The following is a 16,414-nucleotide window of genomic DNA, read 5'->3' as shown; positions in this document are numbered from 1 at the left end:
TGCAAACAAAGAGCCATGTACCAGCTGCAATAAGTAAAATCGAACTGTAGACCTGTGGGTGACACAGCTTGGAAACCCACCCCAAGGAGAAATCTGATATCCAGAAGTACAATGACCAACAGCAAAAGAAGAGACAGAGGCACAATGAATATTACTGAAGACTCCCCTGCAAAGGAGCAAAACCCTTTGCCAACCTCAGAGTTCACTGAGGAGCAAAGGAGCAAAACCCTTTGCCAACCTCAGAGTTCACTGAGGAAGACATCGAGAAAATGGGGGACACAGAATTGAAAACACTTGTTATAAAACTTATGAACGAGAAGCATGTAAAGCAGGCATTCAAGGAATTCAAGGAATATGTCACACAGGAATGAATCAAATGAAAGCTGATATATCAGAAATGAAGAATACAGTGGAGCAAATGAAAAGTACAGTGGAGAGTCTCCAAAATAGAATGAAGGAGGCAGAAGAAAGAATTTCAAAATTAGAAGATATTTCCTGTCACCAGAGGGAAACAAACAAAAAGCTGGAAGCAGAGCTGGGTCAGGCCAAACAAGCATTCAAGAATTGAAAGACACTATTAAAAGACCAAATATAAGAGTTATGGAAGTCCCAGAAGGTGCAGAAAGAGAAGCTGGGTTTACAAATGTATTCAATGAAATAATAAGGGAAATTTTCCCTAATCTAGAGGAAGAATTGGGAAACAACATCCAGAAGGGGCACAGAACTCCCAACAGGCTTGATCAAAAGTGATCTTCACCAAGACACATGATCATCAAGCTCTCTTCAATTAAACATACGGAAAAGATCCTTAAATGCGCTTGTGAAAAAAAATCAAATGACATATAAAGGAATGCCAATGAAACTCACCGGAGATCTCTCACAGGAAACTCTACAGGCCAGAAGAGAATGGAGCAACATATTCCAGATTGTAAAAGCAAAAAATTGTCAGCTCAGGATAACGTATCCAGCAAAACTTTCCTTTGTCTTTGAAAATGAAATAAAATTCTTCCACAGTAAAGTTGAAAGGATATGTCTCTATTAAACCTGACCTACAAATGATACTTAAAGATGTTCTCTTGACAGAGAAGAGGAATAGCACCCACCAAAACCAAAGGCAAATGCGAAGAACATCCCAGTAAAATGACAACAGAAGACTAAATCAGTGACCAACCCATTGCTAAAATGATAGGACCAAATTACCACCCATTCATATTACTCTGAATGTAAATGGCTTAAACTCATCAATCAAACATCATAGATTAGTAAACTGGATTAAAAACAAAACCCATCTATTGTTGCCTACAAGAAATATCTCACCAACAAAGATCAACAGAAACTATATCTCATGGATTTTGATTTTTTTGTTGTTGTTGTTAGTTTCATCTCTTCAAAAACACTTTCTTGGGCCCAGCGCAGTAGCGTAGCGGTTAAAGTCCTTGCCTTGGGGCCCGGCGGCGTGGCCTAGCGGCAAAAGTCCTCGCCTTGAGTGCACCGGGATCCCTTATGGGCGCCGGTTCTAATCCCAGCAGCTCCACTTCCCATCCAGCTCCCTGCTTGTGGCCTGGGAAAACAGTCGAGGACGGCCCAGAGCCTTGGGACCCTGTGGGAGACCAGGAAGAGGTTCCAGGTTCCTGGCTTCGGATCGGCGCAGCACCGGCCATTGCGCTCAGTTGGGTGGTGGTTCTAATCCCAGCGACCCCATTTCCCATCCAGCTCCTGATTGTGGCCTGGGAAAGCAGTCAAGGACGGCCCAAAGCTTTCGATTCCTGCAGCCGTGAGGGAGGCCCAGAAGAAGTTCCTGGCTCCTGGCTCCTGGCTTCGGATCAGTGTAGCTCCAGCAGTTGCAGTCACTTGGGAAGTGAACCATTAGACAGAAGATCTTCCTCTCTGTCTCTCCTCCTCTGTGTACATCTGCCTTTCCAATAAAAATAAATAAATCTTTTTTTTAAAAAAACCCTTTTAATAAAAAAACACTTTCTTCTGATTAAATTCTTCACTGACTCATAGATCATACGGTGCATCATTTTCTTTTCTTTTTTTTTTAAAGACTTATTTTATTTTCATTACAAAGTCAGATATACACAGAGGAGGAGAGACAGAGAGGAAGATCCTCCGTCCGATGATTCACTCCCCAAGTGACCGCAATGGCTGGTGCTGCGCCGATCCGAAGCCGGGAGCCAGGAACTTCCTCCAGGTCACCCATACAGGTGCAGGGTCCCAAAGCTTTGGGCTGTCCTCGACTGCTTTCCCAGGCCACAGGCAGGGAGCTGGATGTGAGGATACAATGCAGTATGCATCTCTGCTTCCAGACAAAGATGGACCCCCAATGAAACTGTTAACTATTTCTTGACAATAGGATGCTGGACTCTCCGCCATTGTCCATGCCCGCAATGATGGACATGTGCCTGTTTATGAAGAACTATACCATAGTAGTAACATAGGGGCACTCAGTGGGGCGGGTAGGAATTGGGGAGGGGATAAGGGAAATCTCATGGCCTCTGGGACTGTATCATAAAATGATAATCATGAAAATAAGTAAAAATTTTTTTAAAAAAGCAATGACCGAGCACATCTGGTGAGGCACATGCTGTGTTTAATTTCCCCAAGCAGATGAAGGGGTTTCACAAAGTTCGTGGAAAAAATGGATCAAAGATGAGTTTACTCTGGGGTCATGCATAGCTGGCATCCACAGGTAGACCCCTAGGCTGCACCAGCGGGAGGGCTTCCCTGCTGGGCGGCGCCGGGAAGGAAGTACCCTTAGAAGGGGCACACACACTGCAGAGCTGGTTCAGGAGCAAGGCCTTCATCTCCTGGCTCTAATTAGGCCATAAAAATGAATGAAAGTGAATCTCCAAGGAAACTCTGCCACCAAGGGAGCCAAGATGGACAGTGGGGCGGTGGGAAAGAAGTGAGTACAGAGGGCACTGCCTGCACCCTCCCTGCCCACCAGCTGGTCACTTGGGAGGACTGCCCCCTGCACACCAAGGCCTGGGGGTGGCTTGTTCATTGGGGGATGAGGGTGTCAGGGTGCTGTGCCCACCCCTGGGGAGAGCAGCAAGACCCTGCTCCTCCACCCCAGCTCTGGGTAAAGCAGAGCCCCTATAGGGTGAGAGGCCCAGGCAGTGGGGCCCAGGCGGTGGGGGAGGAGCCCGGAAAGGGCGGCGTACTACCACCCGGGCCACAGTGATTTAGCAGTGTGCCCACGGGGGTCTGTCCTCTCTGTGAGAAGCACCAGCAAACACAGCACTTGGGCACTGGGCGCCCCAGGCCAGGGAGGGCTGGAAGGCAGGGGAGGCTTGGAGGCTGGGATGGGGTAGTGTGGGGATGTTGAGCAGCTCTGGGGCTTGGAGAACCGGGAGAAGGCCAAACAGGAGCAGCTCTGAGGGTGGACACTGGGGTCTGCCAGTCTCCCTGCCTCGGCCACGGTGGCCCCGGGCTCTGTATGGACCAGTGGGCAGCCTGGCAACATTGTCCTGAGTCCCCCCACCACAACAGGTCCTCAGAGGCCCATCCTAGCCCACCGCCCACAGCGCCCACAGTCATGCCCATAGGAGACCGGGACATCTCGGTCCAAAGTGTCTTTGCAGGGCCTGGCGCGGTGGCCTAGCAGCTAAAGTCCTTGCCTTGAACCGGGATCCCATATGGGTGCCGGTTCCAATCCCAGCAGCTCCACTTCCCATCCAGCTCCCCGCCTGGGGAAGGTGGTCAAAGACGGCCCAAAGCTTTGGGACCCTGCACCCGCGTGGGAGACCTGGAGGAGGCTCCTGGCTTCGGATCAGCGCAACTCCAGCCATTGTGGTCACTTAGAGAGTGAATCATCAGACGGAGGGTCTTCCTCTCTGTCTCTCCTTTCCGACTTTGCAATAAAAATGAATAAATCCTTAAAACAAACAAAAACGAAGTGTCTGCGTTTCCTCTCTCACAGCCCTTAGGTTTTAAGAATTTCTTTTGAAAGGCTTGGATTTGTGTTGTGGGGATATCAGGACTCCGCATTGCAAATGACTGGCGCTATCCCTATGGGCACCCACTGCCACGAGTCCCATTTCTTTCCAGACGGAGAGTCCTGCTGTGATTGGTGACAATGGAAGAGAGTCCTGTTCTGATTGGTGGAGATGAAGGAGGGCCCTTCTATGATTGGTGGAAATTTAGAGGCGTCCCTTCTGATTGGTGGAGACACAAAGTCACATCCGGTGAAGCAGCCAGCCGAATGGGCTGCCCCATCTGCTGAGGACTTGATTACTAACAGCTTTGATTACTAACAGCTTCTCTCATTTTCAACCCTACTCCAACTGAGGACCAATCAAAGGAAGTCAGATGCACCCCACTTGCCGGTCACCCAGGCTGTCCCGCTTTGGGGGCGCCCCCATCCTGGGCCTGGGCTCTGAGGGGCTGGGGGTTTGCCCCAGGCTACCCAGCGGGGAGCTGGACCACACTCCACACTGCAGCTCTGCTGCTCACACGTCCCCTCCCTGACTCTGCAAACCAGTCCCAGGATTTCCCGAGCAGGGCAGCATGGGACTTACCAGGCTCTTGGTGAAGGTAATGGACAGAAGAGCCTGTCTGGTTGACCCTGGGAAAGTCCAGGTGGGGGGTGACCCAGCCACACCCTCAGGCTGACCAGACGCCATCTCGGCTGCTGAAGGGAACGGATGCGGCTTAACAGCAGCTTCCTGGATTACTCCTGCTGCACACTCAGCACTTCTTTCCAGAAACATGCATTTATTCGTTTGCAAGGTAGAATTATGAGAGAGACAGAGGTCTTCCATCCGCTGATTCACTCTCCAGGTGGCCACGATGGCCAGGGCTGGGCCGGGCTGAGCCAGGAGCTTCATCCAGGTCTCCCACAAGCACGTGGACCATCCTGGACTACTTTCCCAGGCTCATTAGCAGGGAGCTGGATCAGAAGTGGAGCTTCCAAGACTTGTATGCAATGCCAGCCCTGCAGGCCATGGTTTAACTCACTGCACCCCAGCTCTGACCCCCACTGGAAACTGCTTACAATGGCTTCTAACTTCTCAGCAGCCACTCGCTTACAGCACCTGAAACTCCAGCTGCTGTACTGATGAGATGGGATCCCTTGGTTCATTCTGAGAGTCTTACAACATGACAGCAACCTGCATCATGGCTAACACTGAGTGAGCCCGTTCCACCTGGCAGACAGACGCTGTGGAAGAGTGCACCAGCTTGCCTCATTCTCTTAGTTTATTCTGGCTTCGTTCCCCAGGCCTAAGCTCAAGTCACCTGTGCCATAGTGTGTGACTCAGTGCTCCCCAGAAGCGCTCCTGAGTGAGCTGAGGTCATCTGCGTTGGCTCTGCCTGTCTGGAAGCCTCCAGGAGACACCAGCCGCTCCACAGCCAGGCGGTCTCTGGCTCCCAGAGCCCCCACCTGCAGGATACCTCTCTCCAGCAGGTGCACAATCTGTATTGACTGTCCAGGGCAGGTGCCCAGTGCCCTGACCCTCAGCCAGGGAAAGGGCATCTGGGGACCACCATCCCAGGACTGTGAAGCGAATTGAAATGTGGCCAGCAGCTGCCTGGCCTGGGTGCAGGCTGCCTGCAGGGATGAAGAGGTATCCAGCAGGGAAGCCGCTGGAGGAACTTTCATTTGCAAGGGAAATGGCTCGACTGGGGCGGCCAGCGGCTGTGCAGGAGGCTTTGATTAGCTGAGGCAGAAAAGGTTCCCCCTGTTTTATGTTCAGGGAGCCGTGCCTGAGGGCTTGGCTCCCCACCCTCCCCTCAGCTGTGATCCTAGCCTACCCAAGGCACTGAGGGGAATAGAAATTTCTGGCAGCCGGCCTTCTCTTGCTCACCCCCCAAAGTGGAATTCATGAACCCTGATCCTGGGTGTGGGGGATTGGAGTGAAACACTGTGCCAAGCGCCCCGCGCCAAGCCTGGCAGGGGTGGGGGGAGCATGGATTCCTGCCTGCTGTGGCACCTTCCTGCATCCTCCCCCAGCTCTCCAGTGCAGGCTGGGGGAGCGGGAGAGGGAGGGGGAGACAGGGAGGGGAAGGATGAGGCAGAGCACACACAGAGGGCACATCTCAGGATCCCAGCTCCTTTTGGGGAGCGCTGGTCACACAGTCACGGTCACACACTACGGCACAGGTGATGTGAGCTTAGGCCTGGGGAAGGAAGCCAGAACCACGTGGCTGCACACTCCTCCGTGCTCACGTTAACTGGACACTGGGAGAACGCAGAGCTGCCGAGAGCCGGGTTTAGAGCAGTCACCTCCACTAGGTCCCGGCTGCACACACCTGTGGGACCCTCAGAAGGCCTCACCTGCGAAGCGGGAGGCTCCGGGCAGGCACCAGCTGCCCTCAGTTCTGGTGCTGTTTCTCTCCCGACCCCGCCCCCCTGACCCGGAGCCAGAAACCTGCAGACAAGGGGCTGTCACCTTGGGGACCCTGCTGGGCAGACTCCGACCTCTGCCACCTGCACCACCACCCCAGCCGAGAAATGCCCTCAGACTCCAGTGCCAGGAAGGCTGAATCCTATTTCCAACGCCCCAGAGGCACCTGCTATTTTAGAGGGATATGTAAGCCTGCCCTAAAAAGCAGGCCATTACCATACAGAACAGCCCTCAGCGGCCTTTCCTGGCAATCCCACGGGCAACTCTCCCCACCCCCATCTTAGGCCTGGCAGCCACACGCAGGCCCAGCAGCAGAGAGGCTGCTGTCTGCAGGGCCTTCGGGAGCCTTGTCCCCGTGGGTCCACATGGGGATGATCACTCAGGTCCCTGGGGAACTTAGAACTTGGCTGTTTGCAATTCTGGAAGGGAAAGGAGGCAGGGGCAGCCCTGGGGAGTAGGGGCCCCCTCTTGTCGACCTCATGGTCCTTGCCCAGCCCCCACCCCACCGCCTGGACCACCTCCTCTGGAACTGCTGGACCCCCAGTTGGACATTGTTGGCTTTTTGAGCCACCAAAGCACAACACAGGCCAGAAAAAGCCACAGGACAGTCACTGTGGGTAGCCAGGGCCCGTGGGCAAGGCTGCCTCTCCAGGCAGAAGAGAGCGATAGAGGACGAAAAAATGATGTGAAAACAACTGAGAGAAGAGAGTCTTTTAGTTTAGGGTTTTAATAATCCGGATCGTGAGAGAAAGTCTGACGAACTGCTCCCTGGTGGGAGACAGCCCTGGACCACTTCCACATGGCAGGGGGGCCATGAGAGTGAAATGGCCGCCCAGGACACGCAGCACTCTGCTTCCCCACAGCTCAGGTGTGAGGGACGGGAAGGCGGCAGGTGCTCAGTGTCGCTTCACGCGACATACGGGGTGCTGGAGTCACTTCTGTTCGGGTCCCAGAGGCACCAAGTCACTGACTAAGGACTCGGGGCTGCCTGCCTTTGGGCACCGCTGTGGGGGTCCTCACGCCATCCTTGTTAAGAATGTTCGTCGCAAACCCAAAATGCCAGACGCAGCGGGTCACATGGCAGGTCTTTGCTCCAATGGGAGAGGAGGCCGTGGGGAAGAGAGCGCGCACGCAGGAGTGTCTTTTACAGCAAGGGGGCGGTATTGGGAAAACTGGCTGCAAGGGATTGGTGGATAGGGCCGTCAGCTATGGTACCATGAGGTTACAGCGGATTGGCATAGAACAAAATTTGAGCCTAAAGGGTGCAAAATTTACAGAAGTAAGCCTTATGGAAACCTAAGGGAAGCAGATATTTAAAATGACACTGGATCTAAGATGGTGGGTTTTTTTTTTTTAATCCATCTTTGGGCTGATGTTTGAGTCACTCCTCACAATCCTTTATATATATGTATTTGAACAGCAGATTTCAGAGAGACAGAGATCTGTTGACTCGCTCCCCAATGGCCACCACAACCAGGGATGGGTCAGGCTGATGCAGGAGCCTGGAGCTTCTGCTGGGTCTCCTATAAGGGTGCAGGGTCCCACGCACTTCAGCCATTCTTTGTTGCTTCCCCAGCTGCGTTAGCAGGGAGCTGGATCAGAAGTGGAGCAGCTGGGACTTGAACCGGTGCCCAATATGGAATGTTGGCTCTGCAGGCGGCAGCTTAAATCGCTATGCCATGGAGCCAGTCCCTACAGACACCATCAGGTCTGATCAGCTGGTTACAAATCAGGTGGGTCCCCCACTGCACTAGGAGGGCATCCAAACACGGGTACACATGAGGCTCACAGGACAGGAACACAAGTCGGTCGTGGGGAGGCACGTGCTACAGCACAAAGGTGGGGGTCCCATGCTGCTCAGTGGAGGGAGGCTCCCCAGCACCCAAGGCTGCTCTTCCTGCTCCCAGCTGCAGCAAAGCCCAGAGGAAAGTTTCCTGCACGCTGAGCCAGCTCCTTCCTTCGCTACATCCTGGCTCTCCACATCACCTGATCCCCAGTTAGGAGGCAAATCACCCTCAAAATCCCACCAGGCTCCCTCTGCACCCAGGTGCTCCTGGCCTGGCCTTGGGGAGTCACTTCCTTCCGCAGAGACCCCCGATTTGTTCCAGCGCTGATGGAGATGTTCAAACACACAGCACGCACCTGGGTGCCCTCCCGGTGGCTTTGCCCATGGCTTTGCAGAGAAGCCGGGCACGGGGAGCGTCATCAAACCAGGGTCCCTAGCTGGGGCTGCACTGATCACCGCAGAGAGGAGGGTGGGAGGGCCACAGTGATTCCTGCCCAGGGTCACGGCTCCCATCTAATTAGCAGAGTGTCCCTGTCCTGGTCCCCATGGCAACAGCCCCTCACCTCCCCAAGCTTTTGTGATCAAAAACAGGCTTTGTAGGGAAAGATTTTCCCCTGAACTCCTCTCCAGATGAATGGTCCAGACCGGAAATGACCGGAAGGCCCAGTGGAGGGACGTGCTCTACACACAGGTCTTTGTCTGCAGGAAGACAGTTCAGTCAGCCCCGGAATTCCTGCAGAGAAGCACAGAGGCTAATAAAAGAGATTCTAGAAGATTCCACATCCACAGAGGAAGACCCCCTCACAGCCCTGACTGCAAGCTCCCAGAACTTCAAAGCCCATGTGGTCTGGCTGTACTCCTACCCTCCCGCTCCCCTGGGCTCCCCCCTGCAGAAATCCCAACAACCTGCAAGCCAGAGGTACTCAGGTAGAGCACCACCTCCCCAAAGTGGGGCGTCAGTATCCAGGATGCGTCTGCACAGGGAAGTTCTGCATTCCACACGTGTCTATTTTTATACCAAAAAAAGCACATTTGATCAAGTTATGCAATTCAGATCCACAGTAAAAAACAAGTTAGAAAACGGAGAAAAACACCAGGACTCAACTACAGCCTTTTAGACCACACCCCAGGAACCACCTGGTGCCCCTAGGTGTGGACAGCCTGGCCCTGCCCCTCCTCTGCCTAGGACACCCCTGACCCCTTGGCCCCCCCACCCCACCCCTACCTGCGGCCCAAGGCTCAGCCTCCCGCTCTTCCCCCAACCTGCAGGAGCTTCCGCGGGGAGCTGGGTTGGAAGTGGAGCAGTTGCCACTGGATCCAAGGCTCAGTCCCCACCCCCCCACCCACCACCCCCGTCTCCTCTCACTGCCCTTCCCCGCCTGCCTTACACCGAAAGGTAGAAGCCTCACCCACTCCACCCCCAGCCCTGACTGGACAGGAAGTGCTGAGCCTTTGAGACTGCCCTGCTCCCCCTTTTTGCCCCCTCTCTGCCGATTGGCAGCAGGAGGTGGACGGGCGTCCCTTCCTCCGGACTGACACCTTTTGCTTTGTCGTCTCTTGGAATCGCTTGGCTTCCTGGTGCCACCCTGCCTTCCAGGGCTCAGGGGTTGCTCACAGGCCTGGACCTCAGAAGGACAAGTACAGAATTGCTCCAGTCCAGGGACTTTTTCCCAAACGAGAGCTCCTTGTGCCTGCACAAGGGGATGGGGGCTGCACTTCCAGGTAAGCTCCCCGGCAAAATAAAGGTGGAAGACAGACCGTCGAGGCTGAACACGAGCTATGGGTGTAGGAAAGAAAGACCAGGCGCTAGGAGAGGCCAAGCAGGTTTGGAGCAGTGCCACAGCATTCAAACAGTGTGAACAGAGATGAACACACGTGCAGCCACCTGGCAGAGAACAGGCCACCAAAGGCTCAGCTGTCGAAACAACACCAACCCCCCAAACAGAAATAATGGCAACTTGAATTCTCAGCCAGACCAGGGGATGCCAGAGAGGAAGTACTGAAGCCAGACTGTATTGACGCAGAAATGCATGCGGCTCAGCTATACCAACAGTGAGGGTAAAGAGGGCACAATTCAGGCCAAACATCTTTAAAGTTCATGGATTTTTTTTTAAAGATTTATTTGTTTTATTACAAAGTCAGATATACAGAGAGGAGGAGAGATAGAGAGGAAGATCTTCCGTCCAATGATTCACTCCCCAAGTGAGCCGCCACGGCCGGTGCTGCGCCGATCCGAAGACGGGAACCAGGAACCTCTTCCAGGTCTCCCACGTGGGTGCAGGGTCCCAAGGCTTTGGGTCGTCCTCTACTGCTTTCCCAGGCCACAAGCAGGGAGCTGGATGGGAAGTGGAGCTGCCGGGATTAGAACCGGCGCCCATATGGGATCTCGGGCGTTCAAGGTGAGGACTTTAGCCGCTAGGCCACGCCGCCGGGCCCAAGTTCATGGATCTTTACTGAAAGAAGCTGGCTTCACTCTGTGGCTCAATTGGCTAATCCTCCCTTCACAAGTACCAGCATCCCATATCAGAACTGGTTCATGTCCCAGCTGCCCCACTTCCCATCCAGCTCCCTGCTTGTGGCCTGGGAAAGCAGTTGAGGACGGCCCAAAGCCTTGGGACACTGCAAGCATGTGGGAGACCCGGAATGGGCTCTTGGCTTTGTATCAGCTCAGCTCTGGCCATTGTGGCCATTTGGGGGATGAACCAGCAGATGTAATATCTTTCTCTCTGCCTCTCCTCCTTCCATCTGTAAACCTGCCTTTCCGGTAAAAGAAAATAAATCTTTTTTCTTTTTTTTAATCTTACCTTCAGATACACATCTGCTGCTATTCGGCCATGAGAGAAGTTCCAATAACCACCAGAGAATTCATCTACCAGCTTCCATCCACTGATGCTAACTAACAAAATGAGAAATCCCAAATATTTGAAAGCTAACAAGCTTCTAAATAATTCAAAAGATAAAATAGCAAGAAAAAGTGCAAACTATTTAATACTAAATGACAGCGAGAAAGACTGCACACCCAAACACAGACTAATAGCAGAAGTGGTCGTAGGAGTAATTAGAGGCATTCATTAGCAAGTTATGGCAAAGCTTGATAGAGTAAGACTGCAATGCAAGAAACAAGAAATGCTTCAGAAATCCAAAGAGCTAGACGGAAAGAAATCCAGACAAGGGCAGAAATTAGTGGCACAGAAAGTGTATGAACAAGGATTCACAAACACTGAGTCTTCCAGAAGGAAATGGAAATGAAGATGACGGGGGAGGGGGAGGAGGGAAGTCAGGAATGCAGAAGGACAGAGAAGTACACAGCAGAATTCTTTAGAATTTTTTAGAATTCACGACAGGCCTCTGTGTGGCCAAAACGAAAAAACAGGAGCTTAGAAAATGACCAAAACGATCTCCGTAAGCCATAGACCACCTGCCAGCCCTGAGCTCCTGAAAGCAGAGTTTGCCAGGCGGCTTGCGGGGCAATAGCAGGGTGGACAGGCCTGCCCCAGGCTTCCCGCAGCACCTGGCCCCCATCACAGGCACGCTATCCCACCGAAGCTTGCAGGCTGTGGGCATTGGGGGTAGTGAAGGCGGCTGCCCAACTCCTTCTCCAAGGCTGACATGACTTGAATGCCAACATCAGGCACGCACAGGACCTCCGAGGAGCAGAGGCCCGCAGAGGCACGAATCTGCCTTGGGAATCAGCAGCCCAGCGCCAGCAGTCTAGAGCACCGAGCTCAGCAGTGGAAAGACGCCTTAGCGGGAAGATAGCTGCTCAGTGGCTCAGCGCATGACCGCGTTAGGGGGAGCGGCCACGCACTCATCTTAGGAGAGGCAGGAAAGGTTTCCCACCAAATAGGATGCCGCTCATGAGCTTTTGCCAATCTCTCAGCGAGCAAGAATAGACAGGAATTTGCTTAAGCTGAGACGGAAAAACATTGCCCAAACTCCTACCAAGAGAAGCATCAGTAGACTTGTTTTCCTAAAGGTCAGAAGAAGGTAAGTAATGCAATTGCTGAGAATGCTCCGTTAATGACCAACCAAAAACGTGCAGGACCAGGATTTGGTGGCACTGAATTTGTGTCGGTGCGAATCCGCAGCGGCTTACTTGGACTTGGTCATTCTTTCTCCAGGGAGTGCCTGGAAGTGACTCTGGGCTGACATTTGTGTGCCAGGAGGTGGCCAGAGGCCTGACTTCACCTGGCTGTTGCCCCTGGGGGATACTCCCATCCCCGGGTCCCCCTGGAGTCATGGCCAGTCTTCATGACCTATCCCTGAGACAGAATCTGGCTCCTTCCACAGCCACTTTCTGAAAACCGCACACCCACGGCCCCTGTGCAATGACCACAGGTCGGTTCTGGGGCCGTCTCAGCGACTGGGCAGTGGGAAATACCACCTGTATCCCAGTCTCATGTCCAGCTAAGAATGGGAACTGCTGGGGGCTGGCATTGTGGCAATAGCATTTAGTCCTCCGCCTGCGGTGCCAGCTTCCCATGTGGGCGCTGGATCTAGACCTGGCTGCTCCAGTTCTGATCCCTGCCAGTGCCTGGGAAAGCAGCAGAAGATGGCCCAACTGCTTGGCTCCTGCAACCAAGTGGGAGACTGAGAAGTGCCTGGCTTTCAGGTCTGCATCTGCTCAGCTCTGGCCATTGTGCATTTGGGGAGCAAACCAGGTGGTCTCTCTCTCTGTCGCTCCTCTCTCTATAACTCTAATTTCAAGTAAATACATCTTAATTTTTTTTTAGAAAGAATTGTTTTTATTGGAAAGGCAGATATACAGAGAGGAGGAGAGACAGAGAGGAAGATATTCCACACACTGGTTCACTTCCCAGGTGTCCGTAACGGAGTTGAGCAGATGCAAAGCCAGAAGCCAGGAGCCAGGAGCTTCTTATGGGTCTCCCACATGGGTGCAGGGGCCCAGAAACTTGGGCCTTCTTCCACTGCTTTCCAGGCCATTTGCAAGGAGCTGGATGGGGAATGGGGCAGCTGGACTCAATCCGTCGTCCATATGGGCCGCTGGCATTGCAATGGGTGAATAGTCCGACAGGCTGCAGCGCCAGCATCTCCAGAAACTTTTTCTTTTGCTATTGACAGGACCAGCGCAATGGCTCAATTGGTAAATATTCCTTTCGCAAGCAGCAGGATCCCATATGGGCACTGGTTTGAGGACCGGCTTCCCATCCAGCTCCCTGCTTGTGGCCTGGGAAAGCAGTGGAGAATGGTTCAAGGCCTTGGGACCCTGCACCTGCATCGGAGACCTAGAAGAAGCTCCAGGTACCTGGCCTCAGATCAGCTCATCTCTGGCCATTGTGGCCACTTGGGGAGTGAACCAGTGAATGGAAGATCTTTGTCCTAATAATGGACAGGTGGACAGGCTGATGGATGGACAGACACACACAGGTTAACGGATGGGTGGATGGATGGGTGGACGGGTGATGGACAGTGGTGAAAAGAGGCACTTGCTTTAGCCTTCTGCCTGCCCTGGCCACGGGAAGGCCACCTCAGTGTCTGCTCCTGTCTGTCACTAGCATACATATTGACAAAATCTGAGATGTAACATGGCGACAGACCGGGTGGCAGCTGTCACTGACAGGCTCTGTCCAGGGCCAGCATTTGCAGCTGCAGGTGCACTGCCAGATGAACACTCAGTCCACGTCCCGGTGCCTGGATGGAGTCCCAGCCCCACTCTGACTCCTACTTGCTGCTGACGCAGACCTGGGAGCACTGGAGAGACAGCTCATGTGCGTGGGCTGCGCCCTCACAGGGAGACCTGGCTCAGCCCTGGCCAATGTGTGCAACTGGGGAAGAACCGGAAGACGAGAGCTCTGTCTGTCTCTGTCTCAGACAAATGAAAGTTGAAAGGAAGAAGTTTATTACTCCCCGTGCAAGGGAGGGCGTATGCTATGCCCTGGCTGAGGGGGCGGCGCATGCTGGGGGACCGCTCAGGGCGTTAGACAAGGCTGAGGTGGGAGCCAAGGGGCTGGGCAGCCCACAGTCTCAGCAGGAAGTCTGCTTTCTGCTGCATTCTCAGCCTGCCAAGAATGTCTGAGATTCGGGGTTCCTTAGGCATCTGGCGGTCTGGTTCAAGGGGCAAATATCCACACTTTTTGCAGGCCTCACCCCCCCCCCAGCCCTGGGTCTTCTCCAGCAGCTGAGCTGAGGGACAGAACGGCCCATTGTAGCCCTTCCTGGTCCTTGGCAGAAGTGCGTCGCCAGGTTGCAATCAGGCCCCTGCCCAACATTGCTCTGCCATGTCCCTGGTGCCACTTGGTGGGCACTAACTAGTTAACACAATCTGGACCAGGATCCTTCTGGCTCCGTGTGTGACTGTCATGGCTGTCACAGTGCATAGTGGTCTGGAATTTAATGTTCTGGGTAACAGAGAGAGAGACGTTTAAGGAAGGCATCCAGGTCCCAGCCAAGCAGGCTCTGAAATCTCTGCGTGACGGAAAGAGGCACAGTGCAGGCCCCGCAGCTCACGCGCATGCTCCGGGGCCTGGGAGGAAACGCTCCACCGTGCTCCTGGCCCGGAACACGCAGGCACGCATGCAGCTGTCTTCCTTTTAAAGGGCAAGGATTCTACCCGCCAGGGTTGCCAGCCCGGGAGCACTGAAGTGGGAGTCAGCCTTGACAAGGTTCCCGTGTTGGCTCCACAGTTGATGAAAATAAATACTCTATATATAGAAAAGTGTCCCAGGGGCGGAGGCACACTGGCTGGAGGAGACACGAGACCTCACTTGTCTGGGCTGAATCTCAAACCAGAAGCCACAGTTGCGAGACGTGGCAGGACTCAGGACGTGGTCTTGCAGGGGCCACGGCTGGGGCCTGTCACCCACATCCTGTGTATCACCTGTGTGTGCAGGCGTGGACTCTGTCCAGGACCATGAGGAGCCAGCCCTCCTCCCTCGTGCCCTCAACAATCCCTGGAGCCAGCCCATCCCACACCTGCCCGCTGGGTTGCAAGTTGGACTGTATGAGGGAGGTAGGCAGGGGTTCTCAGGGGTCCCACAGCTGCCACAAGCTGGGGGCTTTCACACACTGGGACTCCATTCTCTCAAGCTGCTGGGCGCCAGAAGTCTGAGTGCCCGGCCTGGGTAGGCCGGTTCCCTGGGGGACTGTCCCAGGCCACTCCCAGCTCCTGGTGGCTGTCTGCTGTCCTTGGCATCCTGGGCCTGTGGTAGTATCCCTGCCTTGCCCGACTCTGTGCTCACCACCAGGGGACAGTGGTGGCCTGCACGTGTCCACTCCCATCTGCCAGGTATTGAATAGAATGTGCCGAGGCTGCTGACTGAGCCCAGTGTAGCAAACCACAGTCACCCACACTGAGGTCGCACACCACCAGGCTAACGCCTCTGACCCTCCATGGAGTCAGGAGGTTGACCACCAGTGGGTGGCCAAGTCCCCAGAGAGGCCAAGGCTGGCTGCTCGGCCCGGGAGTCTGTTGGCTTCAGCCTGTAGAGGGAACACAGCCTGGCGGGCTTTGCAGTGCTGCCGGCTTCACGGGCTGAGGCCTCGCATGATTCTGTCCGTCAGAGTCTGTTCTGATCCTTGACCAACACCTGCCGACACCGGGATGCATGTACTGGATCAGGGCCAACCGACCGTGTTTGGCCTATGGCTGCCCATGGCTGTCTCCTGACCCCTCGTCTCCTGGCATGGACTCCTGGCTCTGCTCTGGGCAACTCTACTGCCTTCCGGTGGCTCCCTCCTGGCCCTACAGCAGCACAGAAGGGCCTGGAAAAACATTTCATCACAGGGTACACCTCCAGGGTGCCACTTGGGGGGAACAGTGCAGACCCACCCAGAAAACCTGGGGCTGATCAGGGGCAGCGGCTCCAGCATCAAGGCCGGTCGGTACCACCTGCCCACCATGAGGCCTGGCCAGCGATGTCAACCCATGTCAAGACGGCCAAGGCAGCTGCTCCAGGGTTACAGGGGTCCGTGCCACTTCTGGCAGATACAGTGTGTAATGTCTTTTGGACGGGAGCTGTGGCCGCCATCTCCTGTCCTCCTCACCCCTAAGGGGCCTGGGCATCAGCGGGATGGTTGGTGACAACAGAATAAAAAGAATAATGATGGGCAGGGTGGCCCAGCACGGTGGCCTACATGGGCGCCGGTTCTAATCCCAACAGCTCCACTTCCCATCCAGCTCCCTGCTTGTGGCCTGGGAAAGCAGTGGAGGACGGCCCAAAGCCTTGGGACCCTGCACCCGTGTGGGAGACCTGGAGGAAGTTCCTGGCTCCTGGCTCCTGGCTTCGGATCAGCGCAACTCCGGCCATTGTGGTCACTT

This window comes from Ochotona princeps, chromosome 17 (genome assembly GCF_030435755.1).
Source record: "Ochotona princeps isolate mOchPri1 chromosome 17, mOchPri1.hap1, whole genome shotgun sequence".
Classification (NCBI taxonomy): domain Eukaryota; kingdom Metazoa; phylum Chordata; class Mammalia; order Lagomorpha; family Ochotonidae; genus Ochotona; species Ochotona princeps.
This window is presented reverse-complemented; position numbering follows the sequence as displayed.